This window comes from Ambystoma mexicanum, chromosome 3p (genome assembly GCF_040938575.1).
Source record: "Ambystoma mexicanum isolate Mex_15411 chromosome 3p, UKY_AmexF1_1, whole genome shotgun sequence".
NCBI classification, from domain to species: domain Eukaryota; kingdom Metazoa; phylum Chordata; class Amphibia; order Caudata; family Ambystomatidae; genus Ambystoma; species Ambystoma mexicanum.
This window is the reverse complement of record NC_090925.1, coordinates 710959607-710984501: the sequence shown is the minus strand read 5'-3', so window position 1 is coordinate 710984501 and position 24895 is coordinate 710959607. Positions and strand designations below refer to the sequence as shown.

At 50.6% G+C, this 24895-nt stretch overlaps 1 protein-coding gene and 1 pseudogene across 4 annotated transcripts in view; one reads left to right on the top strand and one right to left on the bottom strand.

The window, feature by feature from the left end:
• The window catches only part of RMND5B (required for meiotic nuclear division 5 homolog B), a 363293-nt gene that overhangs the window by 149931 nt on the left and 188467 nt on the right, over positions 1-24895 (bottom strand). The gene's annotated exons all lie outside the window — the stretch shown is intronic.
• Positions 11532-12346, top strand: LOC138581457 (zinc finger protein 384 pseudogene; annotated as a pseudogene).

The window sequence follows — 24895 nt, the reverse complement described above, 5'->3', positions numbered from 1 at the left end:
GGTCTTAACCAACCCTCCCAGGGCAGCTGGCAGCCCCCACAGCTAAGGGCCCCAAGGCAAAGGCCGGCTCCAACAGGGGCGGCTCCATATTGTGTCTGTAGGTGTCAGCAGGAGAAGCCAGTGGCCAGTCGTCAACCAGCAGCAACTGCCCAGGTATGTGTGGCACGGGTGGGGAGTACAGCAATCACGGCACTCTGGAAGCCCTGCCACTCTTACTCTCAAAATCCTTCAGACCAGGATGGCAAAATTAACTAGCTTAACAACCAGACAGGATTGTGAATGTTAGACATTTCAACAGGCAGTACAAATGGTGAATATTGAGTTGCGTCACATCTAGACAGGATTACTGCGTTCTCCAACTGTGTTCTATCCCTTATGTAACCGGCTTCGTGAAACTTAGGCCTCTCTCAATATACAGGATTCTCAAATCTAGGTGTGTGTCCCTTTTAATCTTGTACTTAAACTGCATTGTGAAACTTAAGCGGCATGGTGAAGCTTGTGCCGCTCTCCCACTGTGCAGGATTCTCAGATCTAGGTCTTCTGTCTCTTGTACTCTTGTATTCGTACTGCACTGTGAAATGTAGGCCTTGCACCAACTATACAGGAATCCCACGTGTAAGTTTACTCCCTTTCTCGGCCTATTACATCGTGAAGCTTCCAGCCGAATAATTACCAAACCTACGGTACGTATACACACCACTAGTGTGGACATATGCAACCATGCGCAGTAGAATACTGCTATGGCTAAGCGCATCCAGGTCTAGCAAGATGGGGAGCAGGTGCAAGTGGGTCTAGATCACCTGGTGCCTTCCTGGTTGCCGCTCTTTTTCCCCTCTTAAGGAGCCCTCCAGCCTCTTCTTTTGCAGATGGGGAGCAGGTGCAAGTGGGTCTACATCACCTGGCCTAAGCCCCGTCCACCGGGTGCCTTCCGGGTTGCCGCGCTTTTTACCCCCACTTAAGGCACCCTCCAGTCTCTCTTCCTTTGCAGATGGGAAGCAGGTGCAAGTGGGTCAAGGTCACCTAGCCTAAGCTCCTGTTAGGCAGAATGCATGCAGTACCCTCTTGGACCACCACATACAATTAGGAATACAGGTGTAAGCAAAACCAACCTTTGGTCCAAGCCTGTACTACAGAGTTTTTGGTAGCGAGCTGAGCAGCCAGGCTTATCTCAAGAGGGAATGTGAGCAGTACAAGGATGTTACACAGAGGTCTTACAATCACAGTGCTTCAAGTAGACACTACACTCAAGGTTTCTTGGTAAAACACTTATTAATTTATTGCACAATCATTTAGAAATAATTCACTAGAAGGAGGCAACTTAATATCATACACAAATACACTTCAATACCAAACCAATACGTTTGTGAGTAAATTAGGCTCCCCTGAAATAGGAGCAAAGTGGCATTTCAGGTACTTTAAATGGGAGTAAAAAGGCACAAGTTTATAAAAATAGATCACAAATACTTTCTTAGGCAGTGCAAATAGTTTCAGTTCACTAGAGGACTCGATTAAGTTTAATAGGCCTCAATGGGCTAGTATCTTGGATAGGAAAGAGCAATTCTTGTAGTAAACAGTAAAGTCTTTGCCAAAGTTCTCAGAAGTAGTTTGTACGAAAAAGAATCATATGTTGGGTCACAAGCTGATTAGGCCTGCAAGCTGGGAAAGTTTCACGAACTTTCACCGGGAGAGGTAAGTTCTCTCAATCGGGTTGGCACAGTACCTTAATATGAAGAAAAGATGCAGCTGAAGACGTTGGTTCCTGGCAGTTCCTGCAGATCTCGCTGTTCCTGAGCCTCAGTCGTGGGGACAAGAGGGAGGACATCGGGGTCTCCTGCACTTCACAGGGATTGGTCAAACAAGCTGGCAAAATGGAAGATCTTCGGTTCGAGTAGCTGACGTCAAGCACACAAGCTGGTGTCCTTCCCCCTGGTTAATCCTAACCAGCTCTGAGAATGGTATCCAAGTGTCTAACGAGTTGATTGGTCACACCAACTCAAAGGAAGAAGTAGTCCTTGAAGGGGCTTCTCTTTCGAGATGAACTTGGCAATTCGGTCCTGCAGCAGGGCTTCACCGGGCAAACCAATGGTCCAGGAGTTGCAGCAGCCGTCCTCTTCCAGCTCGTCTTCGGTTCTTTCGTTCCAGTGGTCGGCTCTGCTTTCCAGTCCAACAGACTCGCCTTTTAAACTGTTTTCTCCCTTTCATTCCAGCCTAGCTGTCATTCACCCAGCAGGGTGGCTGTCCTTGCCGGACAGTCAGCCAGCCAATCACACCAGAGTGCATTTGGGTCTCCTAGGAGACCAAGCACAGCGAGTTTCGGGCACCTCCCTCACTTCCTGCCCACTGCAGACACTCAGGCGCCAGAGGCGGTCTTCAGTCCTGAAGCCCGCCAAAGGCATAGAAACAAAGGGACCAAACCTGGTTTGGCGTGCAGACATGAACACTAGAAGGACCTTTCCAAAAAGAAATGGCGAAAAAAGAAGACCGGGACCTGTTTAAACAAAGTGGCTCAAGGCGTCATCTTGAAAAACATGGCTCCAGAATTATTTTTTTTTAAACTTTGTTTTATTAGCATTTTTTATAATATAACAAAAGGGCTCAAGGCAAATTCGAAAAGATATAAAAATAGCTGGCCCAACAACCCTCCCCCTCCCCCACCCCAAACGGAACGCCCCCCCTTAAACTTTGACTCAGATGGGTCTCCTTATTTGGGGAGACGCAGCGGAAGCTTTATATGTCCGGAGCATGAGAAAGAGCTTGAACGTTGACTACGTTTGTGGCTGTACATCGTCCACCATTCCCCGGGCTGTGGGCGCCCGATCCCTCCTTCTTTCCTCCTCATGGGCCAGTGAACGTCCCATCCCCAGGTCTGCTGTAATCCGAACCAGTTCGCTTGGAATGTGCCCAACTTGTTATTCATCATTGCCGTTAGTTTGTCCATCAGAAACATGTTCTTGACCTTTTTCAACCAGACCTCCTTCGAGGGGGTCTCCGGGCTCTTCCATTTTTGTGCCAGGGCCACCCTCCCTGCCCTCAACATGGTTTCCCACATCCTTGGGTATCTGGATATGTCTGTGTCCTCTGGGGGGAGGCCCAGCAACATTGTTAGGGGATGCTGGGGGAGTAGATCCTCAGTAACTTCAGCAATCCAGCCCCGTACCGCCTCCCAGTATGTCTGGACTTTCGGGCAGTGCCACCACATGTGACCTCTTGTACCGACCTGATCACATCCCCTTGGACATGCGGGGGACACTCCCGTGAACATTTTCGCCAACTTCGCAGGGTCCCTGTGCCACCCCTGCAAGATCTTGAAATTGTGTTCCATGTCCGCTGTGAATAAGTTCCCATGGAAAGCTATCTTAAATATCCTTGCCCAGGCATCCTCAGAGATCTCCTCCCCTGCCAAATCGTTCCAGAAGGTACGGAACCTCCTCCTCTCCCCCAGGTTGACAGTGTTCAGTATTCTATACATCCCTGATACCGCCCCCTTCCTGGAGGTCGCTGTGTCCACAAATTTTTCGAAGGGGGTCAATTGTCTTTTCAAGTTCTGTCCCGAGGATTGGTCTCATAAAATCCCCTTCAAGCGGAGATATTCGAAAATGGAGAGGGTCCCCCGCCCCAGGGCTTCTCTCATTTCCTCATGGGGCCGGAATTCCCCCTCCTTGAACATTTGCCCCGCCCATTCCATCCCTGAATCGGACTAGGATTGAGCATTGCAGAACCCCCTGCTTCCCAGTCTGAGGGGGTGACCCCAGAGCGATGACATCGGTGACGGCCATGACGTTAGGTGCGCCGTCTGGGGGCTTTCCCGCCAGATCGACCAGAGGACTCCCAACGTTGGCTGTGATTTTAGTCTATTCGGAATGAACTTGCTTGGGGCCCACAGGAGGTCCCTGACCTTAAGTGGGTGGGTCTCCAAGTATGTCCAGTATGTACCCATCCCCTCCTTCATATGTTCAAGAAGTACGCGCAACTGGGCAGCGCGAAAGTAGAGTTGGAAGTCCGGCAGCCCGAACCCTCCCTCCTCCCTCGGAAGGGTCAGGATTGCTCTTGCAGTCCTCAGGGTCCTACCCTGCCAAATAAACTCACGCACCGCATTCTGGAGGACCCTGAAGGTTTGGTCGGGAACACAGGTTGGGAGGGCAGTGAAGAGATATAGTAGGCGCAGGAGTATGTTCATCTTCACAGCCGGCATGCGGCCGTACCAGGACAGGATAATTGACCCCCATCTCCTTAGATCCGCAGTGACCCTTGCCATTACGGGGTCGTAGTTAGCTGGGGCGAGGTTGGAGAGGTCCCGGGTGAGGAGGACGCCCAGGTATCGGATGGAAGCCTTCCCTACTTTTATCCCTCCCAGGCTGATCAGGGGGTCCAGGGCCGGGTCCCTCGTTCTCATGGGGAGTAGGACTGATTTAGAGGCATTGATCTTGAGCCCCGAGAGGCGACCATATGCAGCCATCAGGGACATGAGGGGGGGGGGGGGAACGAGGATCCCGGGTCCACCAGGTAGGCCAGGATATCATCGGCAAACAGGGAGAGTTTAAATTCTACTTCGCCTCTCCGGATCCCCTTGATGTCTGGGTGTGCTCTGACCGCTATGGCCAGGGGTTCCATGGTGAGGACATAGATGAGGGGGGAGAGCGGGCAACTCTGCCGCGTTCCCCGCGAGAGGGGAAAGGCTCCGACAGCCTGCCATTCACCTGAACCCTGGCCTTTGGGGCCCTATATAGCGCTGCCACCCAACCCATGATGTGTGACCCAAAGCCCATTTTCTGGAGGGTGAGTTCCATGAATCTCCACTCCACCCTGTCGAATGCCTTTTCTGAGTCGAGCGACAAGACGCACACGTCTAGGTCCAACACCTGGGCGTAGTGGAACAAGTCTATGGTTTTTCGGATATTGTCACAGCCCAGTCTCCCCCTAATGAACCCCACCTGGTCTCCGTGGACCAGCTTCGGCAGGATCCCCTCCATTCGCCCCCCGATCACCTTAGCCAGGATCTTTACATCGGTGTTCAGCAAAGAAATTGGGCGGTAGGAAGAGCACTCCGAGGGGTCCCTACCGTCCTTGGGGAGCACCACTATAATTGCCTCCATCATGGAGTCCGGGAGGGGTCCCACTTCCAGCACTGCATTGAATACCTTAACCAAGTAGGGGGATAGGGTTGAGCAGAACCTCTTATAAAAATAGACCGAGTAGCCGTCCTCGCCGGGGGAAGTACCCCCTTTCATCCCTCTGATCACGCGCTCCACCTCCTGCTCCGTCACCGGGGCCTCCAACCCCTCTGCCATCTCCCTCTGATAAGGCCGGGATCTGTATCGAGTTCAGGAACCCCTCCATCTCCACCTCCCTCCCGTTGAATTCTGACGAGTATAATTTATCATAGTATTGGCGGAAGGCCTCCCCAATGTGGGATGTGTCGTAACCTATCTCCCCCCCCCTCGTTCCTTACTGCTTTCACTAATCTGCTTCTCTGTACCTCTCTCAACTTCCAAGCTAAAATCCTGTCTGGCCTGTCCCATTTTTCTTAATACTTTTGTTTGACCAACTGAAGGCTTCTCTCTGTCTGGTGGAGGAGGAGGTCCCTCAGCTGGAGTCTACAGTCCTCCAGGGAGGCCACCTGGCCTCGGTCCAAGGGGACCGTGGGGAGACCCCCCGGTTGGAGTTGGGCTATTTTCTCCCCCAGTAGTCTTTCCTGGGCCTCCCTCTCCCTCTTTTTCTGGGCTCCCATTTTGATCAGGACTCCTCGTAGGGTAGCCTTGAAGGCATCCCATAGGGTATGCACGCCTACCTCCCCATTATCGTTAAGGTTGAAGAAATCCGTGATGGCCTCGAGAACTTCCTGAGCTAGTACCTCATCCTTTAACAGGGAGTCGTTGCACTTCCACCTCCCCCTGCGCTCGCTTAATCCTCCCCTTGCTATCGTGATTCGGACCAGGTCGTGGTCGGACCAGGGAATGGGGTCAACCCTATGGCCCGAGGTAAATGGGTGCAGGATCTCGTCCACCAAGATATAATCTATCCTGGAGAACGACGCATGAATGGCTGAGTAATATGTGAAGGGGGGTGTTCGTTCTGGGGATCGGGATCGTATCCATCAGTCCCAAGTCTAGATTAACCCCTTGGAAGTTACGCGCCATGGTCCTGTCTGACGCCCTGGAGGGCTGCGGGCCTGTGCGTTTTCTGTCCCGGGTTGGGTCCAGGATCATGTTGAAGTCCCCCCCCCCCCCACCACCACCACCGAACCATGAACAAAGTGCTTGAGTTTGTCCCCTACCTCTTCCCAAAATAGGGTTTGGCCTTCGTTTGGGGTATAGATAACAGCAAGGGTGAGCTGTTATCTGAAGGGAGCCCCGCAACATCAGATAGCGGCCCTCTGGGTCTTTCAGCATGGCCTCGTTCTCGAAGCCTGTATTCCTGGATACTAAGATGGCAACCCCTCTCTTTTTGCCTTTATGGGAAGCACTGAAGACCTCCCCTATTCCTCCTCTTTACCCCGCGGCCAATGAGTCTCTTGCACAAAGAGAAAGTCGAGGTTGTCCCTTCTAAATTCCCTGCAGACCAAGGATCTCTTTGTGGGGGTGTTTAAGCCCCATACATTTAGGGAGCCCACACCCAGGGGGGGGGGGCAGACTGTTAGCCATAATCTAAGATTTCCTCTCTCCCAGTCAACGTTCTCAACATGCTCTTCCTGGCGTGCTCCCTTGGTTCGACTTTTCGTTCCCCGACTCCCCCCTCCTCTTCCCTCCGGGTGGGCCAAGAACAAGACCCCAACTGCCCCCCTTCCCCAAACCGTAACTGAACTACCCCAACTTTGTGTCCCCCCTCCCCCTTCCCCGGCGTCCGGCCAAATAGTTCTGCCATCCCTGGCTACTGGCCGAACCACCAGCCTACCCGCTGCAGCCGGGCATTCTGTGGAAAGCGTGTTTCTGTGAGCCCCCCCCCTCCCTCCATGCCGAGCCGTCCCCCTCATGACTCCCCCATACTTACTGTTCGTAGGGACGCTATTAATGGTGAAACCGCTGGCTTTTCTGTGCATCCCACATGACTCGGTGGCTTTCCCCAAGTCTCAATCCTCGGGATCGTTCCGCTCCCCCTCCTTGACTGGCGATGGGGTATTCATTTTCCTGTATTTCCTTGCGCCAGTTTTTCGTCTCCTGTCTTTCGACGGGCCCGGGTTCCCTGGGTATCCCTCCCCGGCCCCGACAGGGCCCTCCTGGGATTAGAGTCCACAACGTAGTCCTGGATGGCTCCTCGTATGTCGTCCTCCGTGGTCAGAGTTGACCGCTGGCCCATGTACTCAAAGGTCAAAGAGAAGGGATAGCCCCAACGGTAGCGGACCCCCTTTTCTTTCAGCAGGAGTGTTAGTGGGCGACACATCCTGCATTTGGCCAGGGTGTAGGCGGAGAGATCTTGGTAGATTGAAATCTGGGCGTTGTTGTAGGTGATCTCCCGAGCCTTCCTGGCTTCCTCCAACACCTTTGTTTTTTCGGAGTAATAGTGGAACCGGACCAAGATAGACCGGGGGCCCCCCGCTCTACCCCCAGCCCTGTGCACTCTATCGAACGTGGGTTCCGTAGTCATTTCTTCAGCAAAGAGGAGGGTGATGATGTCTCTCACCGTGCGGGTAATGTCTCTCTCCGTTTCCCCTTCCTGTTCCGGTACCCCAAAAATTCTGAGATTGTTCCTCCTTTCCCTATTTTCAAAGTCGTCCATTTGCCTGGACCTTTCCTCCTCCCTTTTCTCCAGGGCCGCTATCCTCAGCCCTAGATCCATCTCTAGAGACGTCGTTGATGTCTGGTTGGTCTCAACCTGCAACAGTCTGTCTTCGACCTTGTCCACTCTTTGATCTATTTTTTCAAATTTCTGGGCAATGTCAGATCGCATGTCCCTGATCTCCTGTAATATAGAGGCGAAGCCTCTTTCCATGGCAGACGTGGGGGGTTCTGGGGTCTCCGACTGTGCAAGTCCCTTGGGGGGGGGGGGGCTAGGGCTTCTCTTGCTGGACGCCATCTCCTGAAAGCGGAATTCCTGTAGGGTTTGCTGCCAGTCCATCGGGCTCCCCCCCTGGGTTAGCCAGTGGTTTCCCTCCTGGGGTCCTCAGATCAGGGACGTGATGACGGGTGTGGAGGGGGCCCCCGGGCGAGGCACGCCCCTCCCCTACCGTTGTGTGCTGCTGCGGGGGGTTTTCACCGGGCAGGCACACGCCCCACCGTCTCCAGGTGGGGACCACACACCCGGGCTGAAGGGGCCGCAGTCCGCTTAGGTTGCCGCTGGTCTTTATGGGCCACAGGATACGTGGCCTCCACCCCTCAATTCACCTCACCTTCGTCCCCAAGGGTGGGGGGGAAACAATGTCATCCCCGGGCGGGCACACGCCCTGCCAAGGCCTGGCGGGGGCCTCGCTCCCGGGGACCGTGCGTGGCTGCTGGGATTCTCCTCGTGGGGGCGGCGGGGCCCCAGGCTCAATCTGGGGGGGCACCACACTTGCCTGTCCCAGATGGATCTTCCTGCCCCGGGCCTACCTTCTTCACGGCGTGCGGGCGAGGACCATCTGGCCCGCCCAGTAGAACTTCGCCTGGCCCGGGCTCTTTCCGTTGTGGCGTGGGGCCAGCTGTCCTGCTGGGGGCATCCCGCCCGGTGCTCTGAGGTGCCCGCACCTCTCCAGAGGGATCACCAGCGCAGGTCCTCCCAGCGCCGGTTTCTTCCCGTCGACGGGGGCGGCGCGGGTCTGTGGCAGGGATCGGGCCAGTCCCTGCGATCCGCCCTGGCCCCCGATCGCGGGACCAAGTGCTCGATCGGGTTGAGGAATCGGTCGAGGAAGGCGGGAGAGGAGGGAGCCCTCTCCGTGTGCGCGCGGCTTCCCTGGGGCTCTTCTTCGCTTCTTCGGCGTCACGGCCGCCGAGGCTTGGTGCGGCCTCGTACCCGCCTGGCACTGCGGGTCTCGCTTGGTCTGCTGGGGGGGCTCAATCCACTAATACAGCCTTGCTACGGCGGGAGCAGCACGATCAGGCAGCCATTGCCTGCGCGCCTCCTGGTGGCCTCGGCTCCAGCGATTTAACGCCATCAGTGTTTGCGGTCGCGAACAATCATGGTAGTTTGTTGTAAAACCACTGCCACCAGCCATTTCGATAGGAAAGGGTAGCATTTGACTGCTACATGAGTTTCTAGACGCAGGGGATACTAGGTAACGCCTCTAGAGGAAGGTAGTATGTGCTGGGTCTAGGATTTTTAAAAAGATTAGTAAATTCAATTTAACTTTACATTCTCTGGGAAACAGTAGTTTATCCCAGAGGAGGTATTTAAATATTTTGGAAGTCTAAAAGTCATCCATGTGTCACTGCATGAAAAGATAATGCCTATGGAGTTATCTAAAACTCCATAATCAAAAAATACAAGAGTAAAACGCACATCAAAATACATGAGTGTGAAAAAAGGCTCACACTCTTTCCAGGTAAAAAAAAAAATCAAGTCCTCAAAATCCAGCAAAGTTGCTGGGGGTCTCTAAGGTGAATGGAATTAGCACATTTATGAGAATTCTCCCTAACACAGCTCCGCCCAACTGGTGCATTCCTTGTTGCCGCTCTTTTTCCCCACTTAAGGAGCCCTCCAGCCTCTCTTCCTTTGAAGATGGGGGATCATGTGCAAGTGGGTCTAGGTCACCTGGCCTAAGCATCACCCACCTTCTTAGCCCTGCCTCTGCCTTTCTTCTCTTAACTCTTAGATCAAGGGTGTCTCTCGCCCAGGCGTCCGAAGCGAAGGGCAGATAAAAAAAGGGCAATTCCTGTTCGGATCAGGAGGACCCAGGGCCCGAACCCCTGCTCAGACAGCAGGTAAGCATGCTGTAATGTGTGCCGTTCCCATGCCCTCCCCTCAATCACCCCCCTGTTTGCTTGTGTTTCCTGCCTCGGGTTACCTCCTGTCTAACCATCCCTCTTAGCCCTCTCTCTCTGCCACCCCCCCCCCCCCCCTGACCCCCCCACATCATACCACTGCAGGAGTTTTGTCTTGACACACTATTGCTCTCCCATCACTGTGTTGTTGTAAATGCTTGGTTTTGACTTTGTGGACTCTTGACTCTTGAATCATGCTGTGCCATTTTCATCCTCAATCCTGTCTTGCATTTGCTGTTCCCTGCAACATTATGTGTTATCACCGACTCTGCAGCTGCATTAGTCCCTCCCCACTTGCCTCTCCACTCTTTCGCACTGCTCACTCTGTACTCTCCTCTTTGCCCCTTCTTCCTTTTCCCTCTCTCCTCTCCCTGCTCCCTTCTTACTCTGTGCACTTACTCTATCAGAATTGTCCTCAGACATAGTATGATAGCTACATTGTTTGTCTCCCATCCCCCTCCCCCTCGTTTCTCTTCCTCCCCCTTCCTCTCTAGCACCATCTAAAATGCCATCAGGCCTAGTACGATATTCGCTTGTTTTGCTCCTCTCCTTCCTTCTCCTCCCCCACTCCTCTTGTAATCCTCCGGCTCTATCAGAAATGTCATCAGGCCTAGTACGTTAGACGCCGGTCTGTTCCCTTTCCCTTCCCACCCACCTCATCCGTCCCTTATCTGTGTCTTAGCTCTTGGAGTATCTGAAATGTCGCCAGGCCGAGTAAGATAGTACATTTCACATTCTTATTGTTCAAGCCCTTGTAAGAATGTTCATGGTTTGTATTTTTCCCATGTTCCCTCCCTTGCCTTGAAGCGCTTTGAAACACATTGTGTATAGGCGCTATACAAATAAAGTATCATATCAACACACATAGCCGTCCAGACTGCAACACCTAAATTACCTAAACACCTATGCCACTATCATACAGCGACTACCATCCGAAAGGAACGCAGTATAGCTGGCCACACATCGACTCTCTATACAATAGCAATCCATCGCAAACCACCAACAGTGCCCACCCACGTGCCTGTCCTCTCTTTGGGCTGCTTAGTCGAGCCTAGCCAGCTGCCCAATTCCTATAACGGCACAATGCACACAAGCATCTCCTAAAATAAACCCCTTAGAATTTGTCACCACATTGACTATGGTCACTGAGGGCGTTCCTTCCAGGAAAAGCGCATTGAGGCCACACAAGTGGAGAAGAGCGCTATATAAATAACCAAATACAATACACTACTCCATGCGGGTCTATAAGTAAGGGGCCATCGCAGATAAGGTGTCGGGAAGGGCCCACCATACCCTGCTGCACAGGGTTTATCTTGAGTGAGAGCCAACCTCGGACTAGCGAGTTATGTACCACCAGTGGAGTAAGGGAAGAAAGGACAGATAGATGGCTCACTGCCTGAATATTTTGGGGCCTCTTACACTATTGAAGACTAGTGGCGATGGCCTTGTGGAAAATTTGATTGCACAGGAACGATATCCGGTTTATGCCCCTGTCTTCCTCCAATGCATTCTACACTTTAGATTTCAGTTGTGCTATGGCAGATTTGTTTGCGCTCTGAAGACTAAAGCCTTGAAGGAAAGTTAGTGTGCCATTACAGGGATCAGGGGCACAAAGAATTGCTGACACAAATAAAGATCACAATGGAGGACTCGCACTTCAACTCCTCCTCATACTTCTGGCAGGCGGGTTCCACAGTTCCAGGAGAGATTGAGAACTCAATGTTCCTCAACAAGGTGAAGGACAAGTTGATGCAAGAGAAAGGTTGCAGACTGGCTGGGTCGCATTACCCCACCCTCCTCACTGTTCCCACGTCTGTCTCCCAGCCCACCTCTGTGTCTATGCCTGCAGGCATCACCATGGAGACACGGGACAGCAAGGAGCAGCTGGCCCCACACAGCCAGGCTTCTGTGACCGTGAACATCACTGTGGTGCCTGTACAGTCTGCAGGTCTCAGGACGGCAGCTGGCTTGGTCATTGCCTCCCCACCAGGCTCTATGATCACCACTTCCTCTGGCGGGCACACTCTCCCGAACAGTGCTCCACCTGCCATGATCACCTCAGCACTGCAGAGCTCCAAAGATGAAAGACGGTGGTGGACTCCCCAAGACTGGCAGAGGGCGCAAGAAGAAGCGGCTCCCTGACCCCACCCTGCCTGACCTCAACGACCCTTATGACCTCTCCAATGACGATGAACACCACAAGGATGGAAAAACATACAGGCGCCGGATGCGTGCTGTGACCTTTTCCAATTCTGAGATGCAGATTCACTCCAAGTCACACTCTAAGACAAAGCCTCACAAGTGCCCTCACTGCTCAAAGACCTTTTGCCAACAGCTCGGACCTGGCTCAGCATGTGCACATCCACTCTGGCGCCAAGCCCTACAGCTATAACTACTGTCAGAAATGTTTGTCAACTCTCGCACCTCCAGCAGCACACACAAATCGATACTGGTGATTGACCCTACATATGTGTGCATCCGGGATGTGATAAGGCCTTTACCGATCTCTTAAACGTGCAGTCACATAGGCGGCAGCAAAACAAAGACAAGCCGTTCAAGTGCCACAATTGTCACCATGCATAAGCATAACGCCCCAGAGCAACAGCAGACGCCGTTGCAGATCACCCAGCAAGTTATAACGTCTCAGGGTGTGCACTACATGTCCACACAGTCATCAGATGCTCCTCAGTGCTAATTTGACCTGAACATTAGTCCCTACAAATAGGACCAGCACAAAGACATCTGCATGACTGTAGACACCAGCACCATCCAGGTGGAGGCGCCTGGCCAGCTCCTAGACTTCCGGAGACTGCTGCTCTCGATCAACTCCCTCCTCACCTGTAACCCCTGACTAGCACCTCCCTGTCCACTAGCACCTGGCTCATTTGCAATCTCCACAAAATCTGTACTCTGGCGGCCACTTTGCTGAATGAGATTGCTGTATAAAGACTGTTAAATTCCTTGCGGATTTCACCATGCAGTTTCATCCTTGTTCACTTCATTTTAAAGGCAGGGCCTTCTGAGCGTGAGGATGATGCAGTCTAGTTGGCCCAGAGATATGAAGCATGGTCTGGGGACTAAGAATGAAATTTTGTTTTGTTAAGTTCTGCTTTCTCTAGGGTAGGATGGCATGAGAGGGAGTGTATATTTCAACTAATTGTGGATATGGAAGATAAACTTTGTGATGCACATATTTCAAAGCCGTCAAAACACAGGCCCATTCACCAAGGATCTAGAGCACACTGCGTGCCAAAGGCGATTCAACTTAGCCCGAACCTGATGACCCATCAGGTTATGTGCCACAAAGTTGGAGCTCACAGACCCCCATAATGAGGATCTGGAAAACATCCCCTCCTGAGGGAGAACACAGCACTCTCACTCCATAATGAAGATCCTGACGGTGCAATCAGATTTTACATGCCATGGATGAAGATCTTGGAGCTAATAGGACTGTTCATTTCCTTATCACGTTTCTTGTTGGGGCCCATGGGGATTTAGAGGGCTGCTTATGCAGCTAGAGGGAATGGGACTGCAATCTCTGACAAGGTTTAAGGACCCCCGAGAACGTCCAGTTTGCATCTTTTGAATACTGGATGCCACTGTTGTAATACAGGGGCATGGCCATCTTCACAGAAAGGACTTGAATTGTTTGGCTAACGGGGGGCGAGGGGGAAACATAGGAAACTAAGTCAATAGCGAGACTTGGGCACCAACCTACAACCTTGTCTGAACCTACCAGGCATTTGAACATGCAACTCAACATTGAGATTACATCTTCCTGGTGACAATTGTGAATACTTTGTGGAAGTATATGTAGGATGGAACCCCTTTTTTATTTTTTGTTGCTGTCCTCTGTGTTAGAGAGAATTCTCAGAAAGTGCCAATTCCCTCCACCTTAGAGACCCCCAGCAACTTTGCTGGATTTTGAACCGCAGCACCAAGGGATTTGGCCGCGGCCTTGGAAGTTTGAAACTTCTCTAAACTTTCATCAGCTTTGTTTGTTTGTTTGTTTATTTATTTATAATGCGCTCCAGACCCACAGGTTACCAGGCGCAGCAGCAAGCATATGCGAGACTTACAATGTTACATGAATAAGTTTACAGTATGACAATATTACATGAATGTACAAATAGCAGTTACAAAATTACAAGAATGTACAATTGGCAATATACAGAGTTAACAGTTATATACATAAGGGTCACTAAAACATCTAGTACAATGGGTGGGCTGCACGTGTGAATGGTTCATAGCAGGTGTCTAGTCGTTGTTAGCGTTAATGTGTTTGATGAAGTTACCAAATAGATGGGTGCCGTCAAAGGGCATATTCAGAAGTCTGGACTGTATGTCAGGAGCAAAGCCAGACTTCCCCAACCACGCAAATCTGCGGATTGTGGTACTAGCCGCTATGGCTATGCTGATGCTGTCAACAGAGTCGAGACCGGTTTGGAGGGACTCGCACATAGCGTCCTTCCCGTCCTTGATAATGTTCAAGAAGCGGTCCCTTTCCACCCCTTCAGAGAGATGGTCAGCTGCCATTGAAGCACATTCCCAAAGGGTGTGGCTAAATCTTGCCAGCGGGCATGTGGTATTAGCAGACTTTAGGGCCATGCTGCAAGCTGAGAAAACTTTCTTGGCCATGGCATCAAACCTTTTATCATCACGATCCTGCGGGATTGTAGGGTATGCAGTCTGTTCACCTGACCAAGTTGCAGCTTCAACAACTAAGCTTTCTGGAGTCGGGTGTTTTGACAAGTATAGGGGATCTGAAGTTGATTCCCTATATTTTGCTGTCAATTTTTTGCTGACTGCAGGGATCGCCTCTGGCGTTTCCCAGTTTGTAGACACCTTTTTTGTAAGGCTTTGTGAAAGGGTACGACAGGATCTTCTTGTGGTCCCTTATCAAGTATGTCAGTGAGGTCATCCTGTTCATATGTAGGTGTGGGCCTAGACCACCCCATGTATTCCATCACCCTGTTCATCAGTGACCTGTAATTACTTTCTGCATGGTCCCCGGTTCAGGTTTACTAAAATCTACCTCTGGGGAGGTATCAATTCTGCTTGCTTCCTGCAGAGTCTTGCAGGTCTTTAATTCGGACCTCTTCTGGGATCAGTTCTTCTGTTATGAGAGGCCTCATACTCTAGACTGAAGGGTCTTTCCGCATCGGAATCCTCGGTCTCCTCATAAATTGAGGATGAGGCTTTAATAGCAGTCACTACAGGTGGAGATATACTTGTAACTGTCGATGTAGACGTCATTGGCCTCAATTGAATCGAGATTGGCCCCGAGATCGTGAATAGAATCGACTGTGGCTTTGAAGGAGTCGTCAAGGGTACTGAACTTACTGGCATCGAAGGGGGTCGACATGTGAGGCGTCGATAACCTCTCTGACTCAGTCGCCGATGACGCAGTTCTCGGCTTCGACATGAGAGTCGACAATGGCGACGTTTTGTGCATCGTAGAGGCTTTTTCTCTACTCAAGTATGCTTTGCTGAGGTCGACGACTCACAGCTTTTGTGTTTACCAGGTTTTACACCTATCGCCTCTAGGTGTCTTTGAGGGGGGCAAGACTGCGTTCTCGAACACCTTTAACATTTTTGTTTACAAAATTCCTCCCACTGAGCCTGGGGAGCTGTTCTTGGTAGGACATGCAACTCTCTCCGGTGAACTGGAGGATGAGGTCAAAGGCGATCTATGACGCCTTTTTTTATTGTGCCTCGAAGTGGATCAGTGATCCGATCTGCTCCAAGATCTAGATGGGAGTGTTTTTTACGTTGAGGAGACTGCGGTCTTGACTCGTCTGAGGTGAATTTGGTCGGGGTAATGGATTTATTAGGCTTACCTCTCTCCAACTTCCCTCTGCACTCCCTCAAGGCTTTCGCTGTCATCGATAAGCACTCTTTGCACTCCGAACATGGATGCTCTGGCACCATAGACAGACCTGTGGAGATCTGTAAAGGACATCTTTGCCCCACAATCCCAGCATTTTTTAAGCCAGATCGGGGCACAGATGGAGCCAATGAAAAGGCCATCTCGATCTAAGTATTGAAGATTTTTTCTCACAAAAACTCCAAGAATTTCGATTTCTTCACACAACCGAGCGTTACGTTCCCGAAGCTCACGAAACGCAGAAAAACAGAACTAAAGCAATGGACGCTGCGCGCAACTATTTATACCCGAGATGACGTTGAGACAGAGGCCTCTGAGGGACATCAACTCGACAGCCATCGACGTGCAGCGCCCTCTAATGAAAAAAAATTCTGAGGCAGCAAGCTGAATATGGGAATATCAAAGATAAGGAACACGTGGGAGGACACAATCCATTCGAAGAGGAGCCTTTAGGAAACCTAGGAAACCAAGACAGCCAAAGTCAATGGGACAGTTCCCATTCTGATGCAGCTTTTCTTAGTAATTGTTAATCAAACAGGAGTTCTTTGAAAAATCACAGGAGCTCAAGTGGACCCTGCCTGATGGAGTACAAGCTGGAAGGCCTGCCATGAACATGGTATGTTTTGCAATCTTCATTACATTTTGTTGACCATTTTATGGATACCTTATATTATTGATGTATTATTGATTTAATTGTGTTAAATAAGATTCGCCCTGAAAGGAGGAAACTCCGAAATGCATTGGCAAAAGAATAACATTGTGGATATGTTGACTGCTTCCTCACTAAGCAGTGATTAGTGAACTGAATTTGAATACAAATCTTATGGATACATTTTTTTTTAAAAAGAACTATGGCTTTGATTTTTTTATCACGTAGAGTAAACTTGATTACAATGTTTTCACCTGCTTTCTACAAATCATGAACCTACACAACCCAGGTTGGGTGCAAACAGAGAGCGAGTGTGTGGCTTGGTATGGTTACCCAGCGTCTTGCTCATCAAAAGGTAGTTATACCCCTAGCCCCACAGTACCTTAGATTTGAAGAAGAGGTTCCAGCTGGATTCTTTCCTGATGCAGTGATGCAGACCCTTGTTTCTAATCCTTGGTCGTGGTGATGAAAGGGAGGACGGCTTCTGCAGCAGCACTCTGGAGAGGGACTCGGCAGCAATGGATTCCACGCGATTCAGCGGCTCTTTGTGGTTTTGGTGCCCTTTTCTCAGCACCAGAAAGGAACAAATATGTATGGTTGGATTTTCCTCTGTCCCTCTGTCCTAGACTCTGGTGAGGGGACTCTCGACAAAGATTTCCTGCGTCTGTAAGTCCACAAGGATGCCCACAACGTTTTGGTCGGATTTGTTTTCCGGAAGAGGATGCACTTGATGGTCAAGGGTCCCCGTGCATTGGGATTCCACAGTCTAGGAAAGTTGCAGCAAGTAGGGGGATGGGCCAAAATGAAGCAGGTCTCGAGGCTAGTTGGTCCCACCAGTGTAAGGGAGGAAGTTGTCCAGCACAGATATTCCCTGTCGAAACAAAAACGCGGTCAGCAAAGCTGCAAGGCTTCACCAACGATTCTGCGGTCCTGGAAGGTGCTGCTGGCGTCTCTGCTCATCCTTTTCGTCGGATGTCTTGTTCCCTGCCTTTTATGCGGAACCCCATTCATTCACAGCCCTAGGGCTGTCAATCACCTGGGGGGTGGCTGTCCTCCAGCCATAAATGGTTTCAGTCAGTCAGGACCCTCCCTCACTTCCTGCCTTTCCAGACACAGTGGGGCCTGGGCGGGCTGACGCCCGCCAAAGGCAAAACACACAAAGGACTCAAACCTAGTTTAAACAGAGTAAAAGCCCAGAAGGAACTGAAACTAGAAATGGCAAAAAAAAGAAGACGGCAGACATTTTTGAAAAATGGTCACCCATGGGTGCTGTACTGCATCCGAGAGATCAGCCTGCTAGTACACTGCACAAAAAGGTAGTCAAATGAAACCTCTGCCACCAGCCATTCAAGTTAGTCAGTGTAAAAAATGTCACATGAGAAGTGGGATAAGGAGTTAGTATGTAACCCCTCAGCCCTCCAGATAGGGTGGTGTGCTGGACCCACAAAAGAAAAGGTAAGAAATGTTATCTCGCTGTTCTTGGGAACTGTATTTCACACAAGAAAATGAATTTAAACATTAAAAAGCAGTCCAAGGGACTTCTCAGTGACACTGCACAGAGGGTGCCGTTTGTCACTATGCAAAAAGCAGATGCCTCTGGAGTTTACCAGACTCCATTAAACAGTAAAAATAAAGAGAAAAACACATGAGCGAGTGGCAAAAAGCTCCACTCACTCAGGAGGTAAAAAAATAAAAATGATCCGATTCCAGCAAAAGGGCTGGGTGGTCTCTAAGGTTAAAGAGAATTAGCACAGAAACTGAAAATTTGCCCTAACACTATTGGCTTTCATCCTTTCAAGGTAGAATTTCAGAGCACCTCCCACATCCAAACAGTGCAGGGCTCCCTCCTCTTCAGAAGCAAGGCTCCGAAAGAACATGGGCAGTGAGATTACCGCATTATGATGGTACCTTGACATCATTTTGGTAGGAAGTTGGGATGTGTCTTCCGTACCACCTTATCTCAATGAAAGTTGAGATAAGGCTCCTTGTTGCAGAGGGCTTGCAATGCTCGAATCCTGTGGGCAGAAGTATTGCCTAATAGGAAGGCTGTCTTTTGAGTTCTATCGGCTCAAAATGTTTATGCAGGAGAGCAGCAAGTAACACATTCAGGCCCCAAGAAGCACGTGGCCTTCTCCTCAGCAGAAATAATGTAGAGTCTGTGGATCTCTTTTTACCACTGTCTGCAAGTTTATAATGCGATATGGCCTATTGCCACGAGGTATGTTCTGCAAGAGTCAGACACACCACTTCAGCCAAGGAATTAAGGACTGAGAGAACATTGTCGACACTAGTTTCTAGAGGGGTTGTCTCGCTCACAGAGTGCCAGTAACCGAAACAACTCTGTTTACTGGAATACTGACATGTTTGCCACTCTGATGAGCTCCATGTTGCCCTTCCCGTGAGCCCAGAGTTACGATTTAGAAAGAATTTATTTTTCCAACTTCATATTTTCCTATGGAACCCCATCCTAATTGCTAATTTCAGTTTTATGTGTTTATGAACAGACTGATTCACCCAAGAAGACGGTTATCGAAAGGATACGTCTCATTAGGACTTAGCCACATAAAATTGTTTGTCAACGGATGGTCCACCTGACAGATTAATGTGTTTGGTCCTGAAGAAGGTGTTTGCAACGAAGACTATGCCAAAATGTTAATATAACATCAACCAATTTTCCTATGAACCACTGTTGTGTCTGGGGATTATTGATTTTCTCTGTGAGTTATAGGACTGTCCAGTTCACTAATTGTTGCTTTATTTATTTTTTCACATGTATGCACTTTTTTTTAAAAACTTTTATTTTTGTTGGCAGAGGCATATAGCATACACATACATCAGGGCAATCACAAGGTTTGACAGATACATTAATGAATATAGTGGTATACAGAGACAATGATCCAACAGCAGGTAGGAAATAGAGCATCAAGAAGCGTCCAATGTTGCAGCACATAACGGAGGCGGCTGTCGGGAGATGCCCTCAGAGGAGGACATGTCTATGTTGTTAAGGTAACTGTTGAAGGCGGACCATGTATTTTTGGGGCGGGAGCGAGCTGGGACCATACCAAGGAACTCCTCCTCACAGTTTCGGGACCATGTGAGTAAGTTTAGCCATTTCTGGAAGGGGCGGGGGGGGAAGGGGGACTTCCAGTTATGTAAAACACATTTTTTTTTAGCAACTCTACAACTCACATTCAGGAATTTAGCCATGCTTTTAGCACCCTCACTCTGCCACATCCCAAACAGAACCCCAATCTGGTCGGGGTCAATAACAGTGTCACAGATTTCGGATAGCATTTTCAGGATCTTGTCCCAGAATTCGGCCAGCCTTGGGCAGTCCTAGAACATATGCAGATGGCCAGTACCCTCCTCGCCACAGCAAGGACAGAGCCTCGGATTGGAGCATGCAAACCTGGATTTCCTGCGCGGGGTGTAATACAGCCTGTTCAGCAATTTGTACTGTATGGTGCGATAGCGGAAGTTTAGGGAGACTCTGTTGGTATGAGAGCACATCTTTTCTCACAGGTGATCAGTGAGCTCCAACTCCAGCTCAGAGGCCCAGTCCTCCCAGGCCCTGGAGGGTAGAGGTGGGGCAGCAGTTACCGAAAGTTTGTACAGTGCAGATACCCCCCCATGGGCGCCACCCGAGTTGGCGATGTAGTCAATCCCAGGGGAGTCCGGGGGTTCATCAGGGAAGTCAGGCCAAGCATTTCGGAAGGCGGGCCGGAGTCTATAGAATTGCAGGAGTTCCAATGCTGAACCCGAATGCCCCAGTCTCCATGTCTGCAGTGTTATGAACTGCCCGTCTGGGTAGAAATCGGTTAACGCAAGGTACCCCAGGGACTCCCAGTGTCACACCAGGGCTGTGTCATATGTGGGTTCCAGCCCGGGGAATCGCCAGGCGGGCAGCCACTTGTAGTATGGGTGTTGTTCGGCGCATGACTCGAAAATCCGAACCCAGGCTTGCACAGTGGTTTGAACCGGGTCAATGGGCGAGTTCGGTTCATAATGCCGATAAAGAATTAATGACATTACGTTGGTGCCTGATGCCGCCAGATTCTCCAGCTTGACATGGGGGCGGGGAGGGGGTCCAGGGTACCAGTAAGAGACAAACTGTGCCTGTGCTGCAATCCAGTACCGCAGCAAATCAGGGGCGGTGAACCCACCTCTATCATAGGGGAGTGTCCTATCAGACCATTTTTTGCGCACAGCGCCAGAATGCCATAGGAACTGAGCGCACAGTATGTGTAAATTGAAGTATTTCTTTCCGGCCCAAATAGGTACATTGCTAAATATGTACAGCAGCTTAGGGAGTAAGATCATCTTGATAGGTGAGAGTCTCCCAGCAAGTGATAGTGGAATGGAGCGCCACCGCACAACTTTGGCTTCGGCCTGCTCTGCCGCGACCAGGTAGTTGTCTGTTAACAATATATCTTTGGTCAGGGACACCTGGACTCCAAGGTACTTGATCCCATTAGGGGACCAGCGGAGCGGGTACTCAGTGGCTGGTTGTATGGTGGAGCTGGTAAGGGGAAAGATTTCGGATTTAGTGTAATTAATAGTGAAACCGGAGTATGTGCCTATGCGAGTTATGTCGCGTAGGATTGGGTCAAGATGAACAGCAAGGTCACCAATGAACAGTAACACGTCATCCGCATAGAGTGAGGTCATTTCAGGAGTGTCCTGCAGTTGTACCCCTTTACGTGAGTGGCGCTCTCTGACATGGTCCGCCATTGGCTATATTGCCAGGGCGAATAGGATCGGGGAGAACGGGCAACCCTGTCGGGTGCCTCTAAAGAGAAAGAACAGGCTGGATGTTTGGGAGTTGACTCAGACCCTGGCTACTGGGGAGGTGTATAATAAATTGATATATGCAATCATGTTGGGCCCTATGCCCATGGTTTCCAATACTTGCCACATGTACTTCGAGGACACCATATCAAATGCCTTATGGGCATCCAGTGTGACCACAACTGCACTCGCACTCAATTTGCGAGCCTTCTAATGTTATGGGACGTGGATCTGCCGGGCACAAAGCCTGACTGATCATCATGAACCATGTATGACATGACCGGGAGGAAGCGATTGGCAATTACTCTGGCAAAGATTTTAGTGTGCAAATTCATTAGTGAGAAGGGCCGGTATGATGCGCACTCATCGCTGGGCTTGCCGGGCTTGAGCAGGACCGTAATGACGGCCTCACGGAGTGTTGGGGGCAGAGACCCTAGCCTGAGTGATTTGTTCCATACTTCGAGTAATTTGGGGGCTAGTATGGCTACATGCTCCTGATAAAATTATGCCGTTAGCCCGTCTAGGCCCGGCGCCTTTCCCTTAGGGAAGCTGGATATGGCTTCAGCTATTTCGTCTAGTGTGATTGGGGAGTCCAGTTGGTCTCTTGTTACGGGGGAGACATAGGTAGTAGGTATCTGCTCGAGGAGCTCCTGCATATGGGAATCACTGTGTTCGGGCAGTTGGGAGTATAGTTCCGAGTAGAAGTCCGTAAAGACCTCCAGGATCTGCTGGTCTGACCACTGTACACCCCCCCACACCCCCGACCACCTTTCAACGCAGGTAATCTGGGTCGGGCCCCACTCACCCCTCGCAAACGTTTCCAGTGTTCTGCCGGTTCCATCACCCTCGCCATATTTCCGCACAGCTTGTGGACGGCTGAAGTACTAAACGTCCCTAGTGGCCTGTTCATTGAAATGTTGTAGCTCTTGGCTGATTTGGGATAGAGTATCAGGGTCTACCAATGTCGGGTGTGCTAGCTCTAGTGCCCGTAGTTTGGCTTCGGAGTGGGTAAGGGCTGCTCTTATAGTTTTGAGGACTCCCGCCTCACTAGAGATGGACATACCCCTGATAAAGGCTTTAAAAGCATCCCAACGGACTCGCAGGGTGGTGGACTGAGGCGTATTGTGTTCAAAATAGGACTGGATATCAGCAAGAATTTCTGCCTTAAATACAATGTCCTGCAGGGCGGAAGACTTAAATTGCCATGTGTTGATGGTAGGGGCGGGTATTCCCAGTTCCAGGGATATCAGGAACGGTGAATGATCCGATAAGGTGCGCGCAAGTATTTGTGTATCCACCACTCTGCCCAGCATAGAGATTGATAGTAGGTACATATCAATCCTGGAGGAGCTATCGTGTACTGAAGAGTAGTGAGTGTATTTGCGCGTTTGTGGATGCAGTGCCCTCCATGCGTCTCGGATATCAAGTGTTGTGCTGTGTGTTAGGAATTTACGTGCCGCGCCAGACAGGGGTCTGGGAGCCGTACCAGTTCTGTCCAGTGTAGTGTCCAATATGAAATTCATGTCCCCCCGCCCAAATGATCTGCACCCCCACATATCCCAGCAATATGGATACCACCAGCTCAAGAAAGTCGGGGGAATCAACATTAGGGCCATAGGTATTCACCAACAGATAATCTCTGTTAGCTATTGCGCAGTGTAATATGATGGATCTCCCCTCCTGGTCTATATAGCTCTTGTGGAGAACAAACTTAAGTGATTTATGTATCATTGTCAGTACCCCCCCTGGCCCTAGTGGAGTACGAGGTGGAGTATCTATGAGGCCCCCACGATGGTGCCATATGCTTAGTGAGAGGACCCATGGAATGTCTCCTGCAGGAGCAATATTTTGCAACCATATCTGTTAGCATAGGTCATGATTTTACGAGCCTTGGTATAGTTGCTCAAGCCCCGTATGTTCCAGGACATCACTGTTGTAGGCATTTTAAGAGATTAGGGAACATCCCACCACTGCTGCCGAAGAGTACATTCTAGGCGGGAATCGCCCCTGCGAGGGCCCCCCGATGTCCTGAGGTCTGACAATCTGCCTCTGCCATTTTCAATAACGTTACCCAAACCATTCCCACCCCCCTCCCGCACCACCCCATCCTGGCGGGCAATGTAACCCCCCCATACCCCCTCCCAACAGAACCAAAACACCCCATGGAACAGGGGAGAACAGACGGGTCCCAAAATGGGCCCGTTTCTCTGTCGGCCCAACCAGGGCCAACCCCAACATCAATTTAACAAAACTGAACATTGCAATCGTAGTGGGGTGCGCTGTTGCTGTGTGGTGGACACGAAGATCAACATAAATGCCATAAGGTCACCAGCGGTGCATTGAACAGTTATATGCATAGTGATCTCACCTAACCAACACGCCCTGAGCCAGAGCAAATAAAGAAGTCCAATCTAGAAGCGGGGCTCCCTGCACGCCGGTAGTCAGCGCCCAAGCCTTTGGGTACAAGCCGATCAGCCACCAATTGAAAAGTAGGTCAGCGATAGCAGGTGGGTGAAGCGTGACGGGGAGCCTCCTGTGACGACTGTTGGTAGGCTTGCCAAATGTGATCATCTCAGGTGACAAATGCGTACATATAAGTGAAACAATAGGGTTACATTACTACCAGCACATAAAGAAAGAAAAAAGGGGGACAATAATGAGCAGATCGCTGAGACACAAGGTGGTTGGAGTCTAATCATCAACCATGGGATCACCATTGGGATTCAGCAGTGGTATCTGGGCCTCTATAAATTTGACGGCCTCCTCCGGGACGGTGAAGAAGTACAGTTTTTCTCTGAAGGTAATCTTGAGCCAGGCTGGGAAAAGGATTGCATAGGGGACATTGCGCTCACGTAGCATTTTGACTCCCAGGAATTGACGTCTCTCCTGTTGCACCCCGACGGAGAAGTCAGGGAATATTCGAATGGTGTGTGAGTCAAGGCGCAGGTCGCCCTTCTCTCGCGACAAGCGAAGAATGAGGTCCCTGTCTCTATATATAGTTGAGAATCCTAGCGATGATGGGCCTGGGGAAGTCTAACGGCTTGGGACGCGGTGATAGGGCCCGATGAGCTCCCTCAACTGTGAAGTAGAGGGATAATGCGGGATCACCCAGTAAATCCTTGAGTAGGTTATCGACTGCCAGTTCGATGCGTCCTTTCAGGGCATTTTCGAGGACCCCAATGATGCGTAGGTTGTTTCTGCGCAAACGGGACTCAAGGTCATCGCACTTCGCCTTCACCGGTATCATGTCGCAAGTCAGGGTGGCCACCGTATCCTGCAAAGTGTGCAGTTGGTCTTCAATCGCCCCGATTCTATTTTCCGCCTCAGAGATCCCGGCTCCTGCCTGATCGACCCGGGACTTAAGGGATGCAACATTGGCATTAAAATCGTCCAGTTTTTCGTGGAATGAGGCAAAATTCTTGGCCATTGACTCCATCATTGCAGTGAGGTCGGGGGCCAACGCACCAGAGGGAGGCTCGAGTTCGGGGGTCTTCTTGAGCGTAAGTCGCAGTCCCCTGGTCTACACGTGCGGTTGCCTTCGCAAATTTGTCCATGGCGCCCACCTTGTTGGTCCCTCTAGATCTGTTGGACATTGCAAGGGAATGGGGGTGGCCCGGCAGGTCAAGCCCGAACCAGTGTAAGGAGCAGCGGTATAGTGCCAAGAAGTGCAAGAATCACCTC